Below are 6,000 nucleotides of genomic sequence, written 5' to 3'. Positions count from 1 at the left end.
CGTTATTAGTTTTGCATCTTCAGTTAGCATTTCCGATAATGAACCAAACAAAACTTCTTTCAGTTTTCTTCTGAAGATTGAAAAAGAAACCCACAAATTCAATTTGTAACGTGTTTACTTCTAAGTATTTACATGTAGTTTTACTCCACACTCCGAGTACTTTCAGGCCCTTCTGTGGCCCATTCTCAAGAGGTGTTTGGGATGTTAGCCTGGGTCAAGGCCCAGCAGTCTTCTGGAACTTCTTCTCGTTGATCTGTCATTTATGTGATGGCTGTTCTGGTTTTCTTGAGAGTTGCCAATCCCCTCTTGTCGCTCTGATATCCTGAGCTGATGGTCAATGGGATTCACCCTTGTGGTAAGGGTGTGGTCACCGAAAGTCTGTTGGGCAGGAAACCTAATCTCCAGGTCAGCAGGGTCAATCTTAGCTTCTTTTAGTATCAAAGCTCGGCTTATGGGATCTTCTGAGGTAAAACCTATATTTCGACGAAATCCTGAAATCCTTTGAACGTTGCGAATTGTATAATAGGATGTAACAGAGGGCTGAAAAGAAAAAAAGAAGAAAAAAAAACAGCGGAACTCGATTATCCCGTCATACGCGAATTCTGGATGAAGAGCAGGTAATCCCGTTCACAAACGTTGAACGTTGGTAATCTTGTCATGGTGCCATGTTTTTATTGCGTCAACACTTTTCTGTAACTTGTAATCGTATATATTTTGAAGTTTTCTGTTTCGTAAGTGTCCTTTATTAGCGCTTGTTTTCAATACATTTGCTGAAGTGAAACAAGGGAATTTTAGTTGCAATATTCAGTGGCAAGAAATAAGTGGATGATTCAGAAATAAGACTATCACAGGCCACAGGATATTAGGCTATAGAGCTTAAATCTAGGTTATCTGTAATTTATGATTTTATGAATTCCCTCCTAGATGTGGTGAATGTGATTTTTTTTTTTTTTTTTTGTCTCTTGACAGAATAAAAGTCCCTGTAGCTTCTCTCTGGAGGTTGAAACAAGCCTGACTTTACAGGCAGGAAGTTCAGAGGTCTGGGAGAAGGCATAAAAGGCAGAGAATGCAACAGGTTATATAAGGATGAAAATAAAATTATTATAAAGTCAAGTCTTACCTAGTCTCGCCAGCAACAAGATAATGGGAAATGCTGCATTAGATTGGAGATTAGACAAAGTGAACGTCTTTCATTTGTTGTCAAAGTTGTAACGAGCTTCCCTTAATTAATAACAGAATCTTGTTCTGTCCTAAGTGAGTATCGGTCCTTGTTCTTGTTTGACAGACCTTGTCCCCTTGTTGTGTTAGAGCCGACAGTGCTCTTCAGGTGGTACGCTCACTGCACTGTAGGTTTTAATGATAGGATGTTTGCAGCTTTCCCTCGGCCCCTAGTGACACCCAACTTCACTAACTATTACTTCTATTATTGCTGTGTGTTGTGTCCTTGTACTTCAACTCCTTTATTTTTTTGGATCTCTTGGCCTTTGTGTCCAGCCGCTCAAACTCCATCTTTTCCTTCTTGAGCGCTAAATGGCCGAAAGTGCCTCAGTGCTGATGTTGGCAGCCTCAAACTAAATTAAGAGCTCAACAGTCTCACTTAACTCATGGTAAGAGCAACAGAATGTTAAATAAAATCACTGTATATTTTATTCCTCACTATACTGAACATTTACTATTAAAAGTGAACGTAATAAAAGTCGAAGGATGGTAATTAGGTTCAGAATCTGTGACTAAGGTGCTTGTGTTTGGCATAATTGAATAGGGGTTATTGGTGAGAGAGGCCTGATCGGGGTGCTTTAGCACGAATATTTATTACCGTAGGATATCGTGTTACACAGAAAAAGTATGTAGGTAGGTGCTTATTGCCTTTTTATCTTTTAGAGACAACTTTTTTACTATTTGACCATACTGTATGGTCATATTCTTTAGATGTAATAATTTCGTTGTATGAATTCTTCTCTATAGGCAGTTATCGTATGACAGTGGTAACAAGATGAGAGAAATAAAAGGAAACTGAGAAATGAATTTAAGGTCATTGTGGTCAGTATTCATTCGTCAGCGGTCTTTTGGTTCCAAGCGTATAATAATAATAATAATAATAATAATAATAATAATAATAATAATAATAATAATAATAATAATAATAATAATAATAATATGCTGGAAGTAAACCCTCTTTTAAACATGTTTTATTAAAAGTAATTGCTGCCTCAGCTGCATTAATTTTATACAGGTTCTTCTCTATTTTTCTAATTATTGCTCTCTCATTGTTGCTTAAACTGGTGAGCAACGCACCGAAGGTTGACATATCTCAATTAGGTAGAACGATGGATTTTATTGGTAAAAATTTCAGTTGGGGTAGTAAAATGTTCGGGTATATCCCGTAGAGTTTATTACATATAGAATTGATGTTAAATTCTATTTCTTTTCTATTCTTTCTATTCCTTTCCGGACGTTTCGTCTGAATAAACCTCAGACATCCTCTTGGGCGGAGGTGGGTGAAGGACTGAAGTGAGAAGGTGAGTCCAGCTGCTTATATTGCGGTGGCGCAGCGGGGGGCATATATAATAATAATAATAATTATAATAATAATAATAATAATTTTGGCACCGTGGCAGAGTGGGTTAGGTCGTCAATGGACTGGTTAAGCAACATTTGGGCTGGTCAGTCTTTTTTTGGATGGGTGACCGCTCTCCTCGGCGTTGATTCCTTGGTAAAGGATCTTTACCATAATTTCCTCAGTCTACTCAGCTGTAAATGAGTACCTATCAATGATGGGGTAGGGTCCAGCTATGGGTTAAATAGCATAAACTCAGCAATGATGTTAAAAAAATAAAGGAATAAACGACAACGACGTAAATGGAAACTCTGGCAACAGAGGAGCTTCGTCCGGCAGCCAGGTATTCAGCCCAATTGAAGGGGAAGACGGTCAGGTACTTGGAGGTCGTCATCCAGCAACTAACCACCACAACGACAGTAACCAACAGCCTGAGATTAGAGCTACAGAAGCAAACCAAAGGAAGAAAAGAAATGGACAAGTGAAGAAAATAAGGAAATATGGAGAAGCTATATCAGAAGCAACCCGACGGAGAGATGATATAGAAGAAGGTTGGTCAACATCTGGAATGAGAGGAATAACACCCCCAAACAGAGCAGGGCTGGTAGACCAAGTAAGGAACATAAAGAAAAAGTACTGGCTCTCCCCAACAAAAAGAGAAGACTTGGAAAGGGAAATGTCACACGACAACGAATTACACGAAAACGAACTGAGAGACGATGCCACAGAAGATGACAGGGATGATGAGGTATCAAACAACGACACACAAAGAAACACCGACGAAGTAACAGAGAGGCCAGGAATGGGTAGAAAAGATTAGACAATGGATGGAGCCAGATACAGAGAGAACAAAGATCCCCTCCAAGGGCAAGATTAGTAGCAAAAACTGATTGGGGATTCTTCGAACACCACACCACCAGCACAACCAAACCCAAAAGAAAACCAAAAATAAACACAGCAACCTCCTTGGAAAAGGCGCCTGAAAAGCAAATCATGGTGATGAGATCGGACTTGAGTAAACTGAAAGAGATGGCAGAAAAAAAGGCTAAGAAGCAAGAAAACAAGGGAGGAACTGAACGAGAAATACAAAGTACAAGAGAGGGGACTAAACAACACAATAGAAGATATAAAACAGAGGTTTAAGGCCAAAGCACATAAGATCCAACGGTACATGAACAGAACTAAGGGATACCAACAGAACAAACTATTCGGAACCAACCAGAAAGACTATACAGCCAACTAAGAGGGGAAGACAACCACCAAGAAATTACTGAAGCCGAACAATGTAAGAGACTCTGGGAAAAACATATGGAGCAATCCGGTATCACAAAACAAACATGTAACATGGCTCCAGGAAGTCAAGGAAGAAGAAACAGGGAGAATAAAACAAAGATTCACAAACATCAAGACAGACACAGTCAGACACCAACTAAAGAAAATGCCAAACTGGAAAGCCCAGGTCCCGATGAAGTCCATGGATACTGGCTCAAAAACTTCAAGGCCCTACACCCACGAATAGCAGAACAACTCCAGCATTGTATCTCAAATCACCATGCACCCAAATGGATGACCACAGGAAGAACATTCCCTATTAGTACAAAAAGACAAGCATAAGGGAAATTATAGCCAATAACTAAAGGCCTATCACCTGCCTACCAATAATGTGGAAGTTACTAACAGGTATCATCAGTGAAAGGCTATACAACTACCTAGAGGAGACAAACACCATCCCCCACCAACAGAAAGGCTGCAGGAAGGAAGTGTATGGGCACAAAATACCAGTTCCTGATAGACAAAATGGTAATGAAGAACAGTAGGAAAAGGAAAACCAACCTAAGCATGGCATGAATAGACTATAAGAAAGCCTTCGACATGATACCACACACATGGCTAATAGAATGCCTGAAAATATATGAGGCAGAGGAAAACACCATACAGCTTCCTCAAAATACAATGCACAACTGGATACAATACTTACAAGCTCTGGAATAAGACTAGCAGAGGTTAATATCAGGAGAGGGATCTTCCAGGGCGACTCACTGTCCCCACTACTCTTCGTAGTAGCCGTGATTCCCATGACAAAAGTACTACAGAAGATGGATGCCGGGTACCAACTCGAGAAAAGAGGCAACAGAATCAACCATCTGATGTTCATGGACGACATCAAGCTGTATGGTAAGAGCATCAAAGAAATAGATACCCTAATCCAGGACTGTAAGGATTGTATCTGGGGACATCAGGATGAAGTTTGGAATAGAAAAATGTGTCTTAGTCAACATACATAAGGGCAAAGTAACGAGAACTGAAGGAATAAAGCCTACCAGATGGGAGCAACATCAAACACATAGATGAGACAGGATACAAATACCTGGGAATAATGGAAGGAGAGGATATAAAACACCAAGATATGAAGGACACGATCAGGAAAGAATATATGCAGACTCAAGGCGATACTCAAGTCAAAACTCAACGCCGGAAATATGATAAAAGCCATAAACAAATGGCAGTGCCAGTAATTAGATACAGCGCAGGAATAGTGGAAATGGACGAAGGCAGAACTCCGCAGCATAGATCAGAAAAACCAGGAAACTTATGACATTACACAAAGCACTACAGTCAAGAGGAAATACAGACAGAACTATACATAACACGTAAGGAAGGAGGGAGAGGACTACTGAGTATAGAGGACTGCGTCAACATCGAGAACAGAGCACTGGGGCAATATCTGAAAACCAGTGAAGACGAGTGGCTAAGAGTGCATGGGAAGAAGGACTAATAAAAGTAGACGAAGACCCAGAAATATACAGAGACAGGAGAACGACAAACAGAACAGAGGAATGGCACAACAAACCAAGGCATGGGACAATACATGAGACAGACTAAAGAACTAGCCAGCGATGACACATGGCAATGGCTACAGAGGGGAGAGCTAAAAAAGGAAACTGAAGGAATGATAACAGTGGCACAGATCAGGCCCTAAGAACCAGATATGTTCAAAGAACGATAGACGGAAATAACATCTCTCCCATATGTAGGAAGTGCAATACGAAAAATGAAAACCATAAACCACATAGCAAGCGAATGTCCTGCACTTGCACAGAACCAGTACAAAAACGAGGCATGATTCAGTGGCAAAAGCCCTCCACTGGAGCCTGTGCAAGAAACATCAGCTACTTGCAGTAATAAGTAGTACGAGCACCAACCTGAGGGAGTGATAGAAAACCATCAGGCAAAGATCCTCTGGGACTATGGTATCAGAACAGATAGGGTGATACGTGCAAATAGACCAGACGTGACGTTGATTGACAAAGTCAAGAAGAAAGTATCACTCACTGATGTCGCAATACCATGGGACACCAGAGTTGAAGAGAAAAGAGAGGGAAAAATGGATAAGTATCAAGATCTGAAAATAAAAATAAGAAGGATATGGGATATGCCAGTGG

The sequence above is a fragment of the Macrobrachium nipponense genome, chromosome 6 (assembly GCF_015104395.2).
Source record: "Macrobrachium nipponense isolate FS-2020 chromosome 6, ASM1510439v2, whole genome shotgun sequence".
Lineage (NCBI taxonomy): Eukaryota > Metazoa > Arthropoda > Malacostraca > Decapoda > Palaemonidae > Macrobrachium > Macrobrachium nipponense.
Note: the sequence above shows the minus strand (reverse complement) of the source record.